Source organism: Gobius niger, assembly GCF_951799975.1.
Source record: "Gobius niger genome assembly, chromosome: 15".
NCBI classification, from domain to species: domain Eukaryota; kingdom Metazoa; phylum Chordata; class Actinopteri; order Gobiiformes; family Gobiidae; genus Gobius; species Gobius niger.
The window spans coordinates 4,301,655-4,311,988 of record NC_136866.1 but is presented as its reverse complement, the minus strand read 5'-3'; positions in this window follow the sequence as shown (position 1 = coordinate 4,311,988).

Here is a 10,334-nt window from a genome sequence, read left to right as displayed (position 1 = left end):
CCCAATATTAACATTCATGGATGCCCCTTATTGTTTTTATTTTGTTCATCGGGTCGGGACAGAGTCTGCTAATGAACACACATGGGACATTTAAACACCCCCATTCCGGATTGCAGTCAGCCCACAGCCCTCCTTGCTCCGAGACGAGCGCGCTAACCACTGCTGTAAACGATTTCAGCGCGAGCGCCTTAAACCAGTGCCGTCATGTGCCGCTCTTCCCAGACCCAGTGATGTGGAAGAGGCAGGTGATGACCAAACGCTCATCCGCTGCTCTTTCATGTGTTCACTGGATAATTACGGGGCTGCGAAAGACGCGCCGAGACCCGAGGCGACAGGCAACAACAAGGCAGCGCACCCGGCCTCCCTTTAATTAAAACTAATCGGCCATAATTACCAGCAATCAGTCAAGAGCCAGTTAATAATCACACGTTTTTCTGTTGATAAAAAAAAACACAAAAGAGTTGGCGAGTCGGCACGATTGTCCCGCGAGGACGCTAGGGCACACATGACATGTTTGCGGTTGTCAAGAGTGATTGGGGACATTTTTGGGACCTCAGCGGGGTCCTCTGGCCGCTCCGAATACTTTCCACTGGCTTGAGGCTGCGAGGTGTAGTGGAAAAGGTAAATGGGGCGAACACAGGCTGTGGCGGTAATCATCCCGTCAACTCAAAACTGTCCCATGTGATGATCGCGTTGACAGCTGCACAAGTGGTGAAGGGAAATTAATGCTTTTAACACAGTGCTTAAGATGAAAAGCAATTAGGACACAGTGAGGGCCAGGAGGCTTTGTACGGAGGCGAAAAAGATGAGCTTAGCCTGACATGAGGTGTGAATGCAAAACTAAATTTAAGAATGGCATTTTGTCTGATAGTTTTGCTATTTGTGTGTTAAGAAGCCGCGGTTAGTCCACAGTGCAGACATAAACTCATTCAAGAGCATTAATGTTTGAGTGGACGATAATAATCACGTCTGATACTTGTGCAGGTGCTCGTCATATAATTAGAATATCATGAAAAAGTACATTTACTCCTGTTAACTTAAAATGTGAAACTTATATATGATATAGACTCATTACATCAGGGTGTCCAAAGTGCGGCCCTTCTTCCTGAATCGGTACACATCATAAGAGATGGTCCTTTTTACTTGAAATGTAATAATTCTACACAATTCGAACTAACTAATTGTGAGACTGAGCTGAATATGAAGATTTTAAGCATAAATAAAGGTATAGGGCACAATTAAATCTTTCTAGATCTTTCACCAAAGAAAAAAAAGAGTGGAAAAAGAGTGGTGCGCACTGAATGGGTGCTGCTGCCGGATGCTCTCTCATCGAATGCAATTTCTCCATCAGTGAGATCAATAAAGTACCATCTTATCTTATCTTAAAACCTCTGCCATTCAAAGGTTTCGCGTCACTGATCACCGATCCATGGCCATTCACCCGGTGCACTCTTCAACATGCGCCCCCCCCCATGAAAAAAGTTTGGACACCCCTGCATTACATGCAAAGTGACATGTCAGTTCAATTCAATTCAATTTTAAAGATTATGGCTTACAGTCCTTTTTTTTTTTTAATATTTAGATTTTCTGAGATGTTTTATTTGAGTGAGTGAACCATAATAATCAAAACTATAACAAATAAAGGCTGCATATCTCACTTGATATTTAGTGAGTCTATAATATATTAGTTTCACAGTTTAAGTTGAATAACAGAAGTAAATACACACTTTTTCATGATATTCTAATTATATGACGAGCGCCTGGATTGCACTTTATCAGCTTGACGAGCGTCTCAAAGTGCCACACTGACTATAGACATCAGCTGTTCACTCCATAGTCAGGGGAGGTAAGCTACTGTCATCGCACATCTGCCCAGGGGCAGACTGACGGAAGCAAGGATGTCAAACCGAGCCATTGGGAAGAAGCAACAGAGACGCTCTGGGATAGTTTGTGTCTGCAGTTCTAAGAATGACCAAAGCATCTTCCATTCAAGAGAAAAACAACATGCAAAACTGAAGGCACTGGTGCAGTCCCAAACCCAATAAATGCAACAAGTGCCAAACCTGGCAACCACAGTATTACATTAGCGAAGAAGAAGAAGAAGAAGAAGAAGAAGAAGAAGAAGAAGAAGAAGAAGAAGAAGAAGAAGAAGAAGAAGAAGAAGAAGAAGAAGAAGAAGAAGAAGAAGAAGAAGAAGAAGAAGAAGAAGAAGAAGAAGAAGAAGAAGAAGAAGAAGAAGAAGAAGAAGAAGACTAACTTGCATTATTTCATATTTAAAAAAAAGTCAATGCTGTCATTTGAAGATCTATTGGAATTGCATCCCAAAGTAGCATCTATTATAAAATTATAAAAAATAACTACAGTCGACATAATCCAGTGACAACTATAACACTCAAACAAAATGTAGAGAGTTCGCCTTTTGTTTACAATGACTCTTAAACAGAAAACACTCTAAACTGCCGACGCTACGACGCAGCATTACACAGATATTGGCCCTTTCATCACCCGCAACTCCTGGATAGACTCAGTGACGCTTGACTACGTAGCCCTAAGTACCCAAACTACACATAAATCATTATCTTTCACTACTGGCCACAAGTGCGCACACACAGCGGTGCCAAATCACGGAATGACCCCCAGTCCCACCGCTGCCAAACACCGGGTAACACCGAGGCAGACGCGTAAAGCACACAAAGCAGCCGCCCGGTGATACGTTTGGATCGTTATCATACCGTGTTTTTGTTTCTCCCGGAGCCTCGCTATCGCCGGAGAGTCTGCAACACGCGGCGATTCGCTTTTCCTTTTTTTTTTTCCTCCCCCGGTCACAAAAGCAACAGGGCGGACGAGATCGCTCTGCGTGTCGCGCGTATCGGGACAGTTCCAACTCCGCCGCTGAGGAAAAGTCCCCGTGAAAGGGCAGCAACAAGTCCGTGTAGCCTCGCGGGTAGTTTCTCGTGGGAGTGTGTCCTGCCAGAATGACAAACGGCCCCACACTCACTCTCGCTCTCCCCCTCTCTCCGCTGCTCCAGGCTGCAAACCCCCGGATCTGCGCTCACGTCTCGGCACGGACAGGAGTCGAGGAGCGGAGTGGGCGGGCCGTGCGCTGCGTTTGGAGTGCGCTGATAGGACCGCGCCGCTGTGCGTCAAAGCGCTGGTGCAGGAGCGTAAAGGCACGTGCCAAGGTAATAATGCACATTAGAAATAGTAGTAGTAGGACAGGCCGAGGGTAAGATAATAAACAAAAGCTTTGAATCAGAATGAAATGACTTGTTTTCAGGGGCGGACTGGGACTGAAAAACAGCCCTGGACTCTGATTAGCCTGGCCCAAAGTAGCGTAATTGTGACACTTCCACAAATACATATTGTTAACAGTTCTTTATTACATTTTTGCTGCTTTTTTGTCACATTTTCAACACTTTTATTACATTTTTGTCGCTTTTTTAAAACATATTTGTTTAATTTTTGTCACTTTTTCAACACTTTTTTGTCGCTTTTTCAACACATTTTTGTCACTTTTTCAACACATTTCTGTCACTTTTTCAACACTTTTTTGTCGCTTTTTCAACACTTTTTTGTCACTTTTTCAACACTTTTTTGTCGCTTTTTCAACACTTTTTTGTCGCTTTTTCAACACTTTTTTGTCACTTTTTTGTCACTTTTTCAACACTTTTTTGTCACTTTTTCAACACTTTTTTGTCGCTTTTTCAACACTTTTTTGTCACTTTTTCAACACTTTTTTGTCACTTTTTTGTCACTTTTTCAACACTTTTTTGTCGCTTTTTCAACACTTTTTTGTCGCTTTTTCAACACTTTTTTGTCACTTTTTCAACACTTTTTTGTCACTTTTTCAACACTTTTTTGTTGCTTTTTCAACACTTTTTTGTCGCTTTTTCAACACTTTTTTGTCACTTTTTCAACACTTTTTTGTCGCTTTTTCAACACTTTTTTGTCGCTTTTTCAACACTTTTTTGTCGCTTTTTCAACACTTTTTTGTCGCTTTTTCAACACTTTTTTGTCACTTTTTCAACACTTTTTTGTCACTTTTTCAACACATTTTTGTCACTTTTTCAACACATTTTTGTCACTTTTTCAACACTTTTTTGTCACTTTTTCAACACTTTTTTGTCACTTCTGCACTTTTTTATCAAATTTTTATCGTTTTTTAAACACATTTGTTTAATTTTTATCACTTTTTTGACGCTTTTTTGTCACTTTTTCAACACTTTTATTACATTTTTGTCGTTTTTTTTACATATTTGTTTAATTTTTGTCACTTTTTTGTTGCTTTTTTGTCACATTTTGAACACATTTTGTCCCTTTTTTTAAACACATTTTTGTTTAACCTCTTTTCTCCAGTTCGGCTTTTTATTATTATTATTTTGATCGGTATCATCAGCAAAAAGAACGGGAAAGGTGGTCGTAGAAACAGAAGCAAAATCATTCACATAAATAATAAATAATGATGGTCCAAAAATTGAGCCTTGTGGTGCACCATACTCCACGGAATTCCTTTTAGATTCATGTTTTTTTATACTGGGCTTTACCCAAATCTAAAAGCTTCTCGACTGGAGAGCAACAATGTAACGCCTCATTTGAAAGCTAAGACCTACAAAAGTGATGGAAACTTTTCGTCACGTCGCCACATTTTTGTCATATTTTTGTTGTTTTTTCAGCAATTTTTTCTATCATTTTTTGTTGTGTTTTTCTCATGTTTTTGTTGACCTTTTTCTCGCTATTTTGATTCTTTTCTTTTTAGCTTTTAGATTTGGGTAAAGCTCGGTTGAGGCAGGACCGGTGGCCCTTCTGTGCTCTTCCAGAATGGACATATGGCCAGTCCGCCCCTGCTTGTTTTGCACGTGACACAGTGTGATTGTAACCCATGTATCTGGGCTTGAGGCAGTCGAACAAGCCACCAAATGATACGTGTGTTGGCACCCCTCACTTACTTAGGTTTAAACCATGTTATAAAAAAGAAACCCTGCTGCAGTGGTGTTTTCCTCATTTGCCCAAATTGCTCATGTTTCAGTAACCCCACACATTGTGCATCTCACGTACCCACATTCAAAACACCAGCCCACACTTGTCACAGAGACGGTCAGACGCCTTCATCAAACTTGTTCTGAGCTCGTTTACCCTACTCTAAAAGCGTCTTTAAAAAAAAAAGCATAAAAGTAGACGACAAACACGACAAAAAAGTGAGGAAAAAAGATAAGATAAGATAATAAGATCACTCAGGGTGCGCAAAATAGACAGGAAATGTGCAGTTAAATAGTAGAAAAAGAGGGATCTTATGTTCAATAAGTAAAAGCAAAAATCCCAGGGGGCGGAATTATTACGATAAGGAAATAAGAATAAATAAAAATAGAATAATGATTAGCATCAAAAGAGCAAAAAAAGCGATAAAAAGGAAATTAAAAAAAAAACACAAGAGCGGCAAAAAACGTGACATAAATGCAACGAAAAACTGACATAAACACGACAAAAAATGACCAAAACACGACAAAAAGCAATAAAACAGGACAAAAATGTGATGGAAAAAAAAAGCGATGTGACAAAAAAAGATACAATCACCAGTTTTGTAGGTCTTAGCTTTCAAATGAGGCGTTACTCTGGCCTATAGCCTGTTAACTCCAGTCGAGAAGCTTTTAGATTTGGGTAAAACCAAAAGAAAGCTTGCCTAAGTTTCTGCCCAGCTGATGATGTTAAAGGAACAGGCCGCCGTTTTTCCACACTGAGATATGTTCTTACCTGAGCTTGGTCGCTTCCAACCCCCGTTTGGAGCCATAGGAACACATGGGGAGAGGCCAAATGCTAACAACATCTTAAGATAAGTTAATATAAAACAATCAATAAACACTCCAAACAAGATAAAAATGTGTATAAGGATGAACAGAATAAAGGAAGACTGGTGGAGTGCCCATTCTTTGAGAGCCACTGTAAAATGTAAAATATAAAATATAATGTAAAATATAATGTAATAATGTAAATATAATGTCAAATATAATGTAATAATGTAAATATAATGTAAAATATAATGTAAAAAATAATATGGAATTTATGAAAAATATGTCAAGGACTTGTATGTCTTGTATGTCTTGTCTTTGTCTTGTCCTGTCTTAGTCTGGAAGCATCTTTCTGTGAAATGTATTGTGATTTTGGTATTGTCGTGTTACTTATGTTTTTGTTGTATTCAATGTATACTGTGACTGTGTCTATGTCTGAGGTGAATGAATGAATAAAATAATTAAAAAAAACAAAAACAAAACTAAAAACATCTTTGGTCGTTTGCGTGACTGAGGGCATTCACAAAGACCAGACAGGTACGCATCAACTCGTCTAAGCTCAGGCAAGAACATATCTCCGTATGGAAAAACAGTGGCCTGTTCCTTTAAATCTAAAACATGGCCACACAACACACGGACTTTACTCTACCTTAACCTAAAGCTATTTTGAAAAATCATTTAGTCCAATACAAAACATCCTACCTAAACATAGGGGTTGCAGATTCCCCCATTTCCAATAGCCTTTAATTAGGTGAAAACCATCAGACTCCCCGTAATTATCACCGTACAGTTTGGTTAAATTATAAATCGCTGTTATGTCTTGGCAGCCCTCGTAGGCTATGTTTAATAAGCACGTTTCTGGGGCCAGCATCACCGCACCCATTGCAAAAGTTCACAGTAACCGCAGAGGCGCAGAGCTGTCCGTACTAATAAATTATTTAGTTAATTACACCTTTTTTCTCCCCTTTTCCCACATTGTCGAGGCCACGGGGAAGCTATACGGAGACAAGTTTATGATAATACGCTGACGTTCTGCCATAGCTTCACCAAAGCCTTCATCGAATCAACTTTTTTACGCCGGGGAAGTCGCAGAAACATTCAGCTCACAAACAAGCGGGTGTTTCTCAGCAGGGGAGGGGGTCGTCGCAGGGAATTCTGGGAAGGCAGAGGGCCCGTACCTGGGTTTAATTTGCGCTGTCCGATGGGATTAGGACACAGTTCATATAGCGCGCTGTAATCATGCAGCAGGGGAAGGCACCGGCTCGGCCCCGGGACGAGCCAAAGCCGGGGCATTTACGGCTTTGTACTCGTCTGAAATAATAACAAGCTTGCACTAATAAGTTTACTTTATGGTATTTGCTTTTATGATGAGAAATGGCTCAAAGCTTTTTTCATTATGGTGGTACTTTTTGTTGAACAGTGCAGACTTGGTACTGGGATTAAAACAAAAAGTGCTTTTTCTCAGGATGCAAAGTTAATAAGCTTGTCTTGATAACTTTAATGAAATGGCAAAAAGATGGTTTGAAATGTTGTTTGTAAAGTTGTAGGAAGTTATGTTAAGTTTGTGAGTATGTAATTTTGTCTTACAGAGTTACATCACAGGAACTTCTTTTCCAAGTCCAATAAAAGCCCTTTTCCACCAAGCTGGTTCCGGTGCCGGTTCTGAAACTGGAACTGGCCCAGAACCGGTTCTTTCGTTTTCCACTGAAAAAAACGCTGGCTCTTGGTTCCAAAATCTGGTGCCGGTTGGGAAACCAATTAAAAGCTGGACCAAGAAACGAGCAGCAGTGATGTCAGCGGCTGGGGGCGTGGCTCTCTCCTCCAACAAACAATCAATATTAGTTAGTTTGTGCTTAGAACTTCCTGGAGAAGCCAAAACAGTCTCTGTGGAGGAAACTGTTGTTTTGCTTTATGCTCTTCAGCTGAAACAAGAGTTAGAAAGAAGAAATCAAAATGTTAACGGCTGCTGTGACTGAAACATAAACTTATTTTTCTGTATTTTATAACCAGAAGTGGCTGTAGTAAGATGTTACTATCCATTTTTGATGTTGACTTCCCAAAGCGTTGCTATGACAAAAGGCACAGCTCTCATTTTGGTGGAAAACCAAGTCAGTATGGAACCAACCCGGCACCAGAACCAGCTCAGAACCAGCACCTTGGTGAAAAAGCCCTATAAGATCATTCTACATAAGGTTGATGTTTAGTATGGATCACAGGACCTCATGCTCTCTCCATGTCTGAGTGAGGGTGCACCGCGGCACGGTGGCGCAGTGGTTAGTTATGTTTCCTCCGGGTATCCTACCTCTAAAAACATGGATGAATGAGACTGTGTTTGAGAGTGCGAGTGGGGGGACAACGAATGGAAATGAGCCCAATCCTACACTGGCTACAATCCGGTGTGGTGTGTTCATTCATTTACACACACTGTCCCCACCAAATAAACCAATAAATAAATACAATTCCTCGATCCAGCCAAACCATGCACATCACAGGTCGGTCCTGACCAAGATTCTGCCCCACATAGTCGTGGGCGGCACTGAAGGGTGAGTCATACACAAAGGACACATTTTCCCAGGACACAGAAGGAAAATGAAGCAGGATTTGACACGAGGCTGCACAATTTTGCGATTCGATTTGCAATGTATGGTTTAAAACTCAAAATTAAGCTTGCAGTACACATTTTCCAGGAGCATAAACGTATAAGAGAGTATCTTTGCAAAGGCCTAGGATTAGTTGTTTGCTGAAGACATTGAATCCCTATAATTGTAGACTAAAGTTCTTAAGGCGAGACACTGCAGGTGAATAGGGAAAAAAATAAATGTAGAGATGTCAATTTGAAGCTTTTGCTGAACAGATATAAATATGAGAAAAGAAGGTATTGCATTTTATGTTTTCACATAAAAAATAAGGCATTTTGAGCATTAAAATGGCCAAAATTGCCTATATTTTGAGCAACGAAATCAAAATAATGAATTGAGCCAGATTAAATGTTATGGTTTTATTTTATTGACATATTAGTAACTAAGATTTTTTCAGAGGGGATTTTGGATATTATTTTTAAAGTTTTTCAATAAACTAATCATCAGTGAAAAAATCTGTAAAAACTCAAATTCCGCCTGTTTTTTTGGTTTCAAAGCTGAATAAATCAGGCTAGGAATTAGATATTAAAAAATCCCTCTGAAAAAACCTTCAGAATCTTGTTATGTCTCAGACTGTAAAGTGTGGAGTCTGTGGGAGCTTCTATAAGGGCTCAGGCTCTGTCCGAGTGCGGCTTCTCTCATTCAGAGAAAACCAGCCCTGAAGTTTTGTAGCGAGTGCGCATGCTCGGCTCGTTCTCCGACTTTTCCGCTCCAGCATCTCGTAGGAGGAAAAACACCATATTTGGGTGAAAGCGTCATCACGGGGCCCCTTAGCAGGACACGTGGATGTAAAATCTGTCAATATTTATGAATGAAAACCCGCGGGAAAGACGGCCTTTCTACGCGGCGCAGCAGCTACTTCCTGGTTAGCTCCACCTCGCAGACAAAACATCATAAAATAAACATCATCATTTTTATATCTGACATGAAAACTAAGATGTAAAGGGAGGAAAATAGATAAAAATCTCCACTTCGACCACTGCGTGAAAAATCAATACTTTCACCTGCCGTGTCTCGCCTTAATCTGTACTTTGTCGTTTAAGTGTTGTGGACTTCATGCCTCTCATCCAAGAAGCTTTGTCAGCAACTAACAATCCAGTAGAAGAGGAAAGGTATAGGTGGCGGCCTAAGAGCCTTCGTTAATGTTGGAAAACGTCTGTACACCTGACATATTATGCAAACAAACCTAAATAATTGCAATATTGATTCAATAGTGATTCATGGTTTTGCCCTACATTGCATTCTGTTGAAGCACACTATCACTGTTTACCATCGCCTCCTTTTCCACTCAGGTCATTTCAGGTCAACAACACGGCCCTTTCAAATAACATTATTCACGGCTAATGTGCAGCGAGACTCCGCCCCCCCCCCCCAGTCCCACCGAGATCAACAGGGGTCCATGTGTGAAGTTAGCATTATGGAAGCTCAATTTGGCCTCATCCCATCACAGACAAGGTTGGCCCCAGTTGGCCCGCACCGAGGAGGAGCCACATCAAAGAGCGAAAACTGTACCAGGAGGGTCTGGTAAGGGGGCCCCACCGGCAGACCAGCGGCCCCCGGGATGATTGCGCACAACTAATCAAGCTGACAACAGGAGCGGGGAGGGGCCAGTTGTTACAGCGGTCGACGCAAATATGAGAAGACGTGATGGTTCAGAGCGATTTGAGCTTTTTTTTTCCATTAGGCTCCATTAGGACATATTTTGCAAAACACAGCAATTGTTCCAGGCCCTTCCACAGACTGTGCACGTTGAATCCATCTGCTCGATCCTGCCAAACGTTCAACTTCGACAAAGGTGAAGGCATCGAAAACAAAACACAAATCCTTTCTCTGATTATCAGCAAACAGAGGAGTCTCGCATCAATACTACATAAGGATATATAGTGTGTTATACCATGGTCTGGGTGAATGC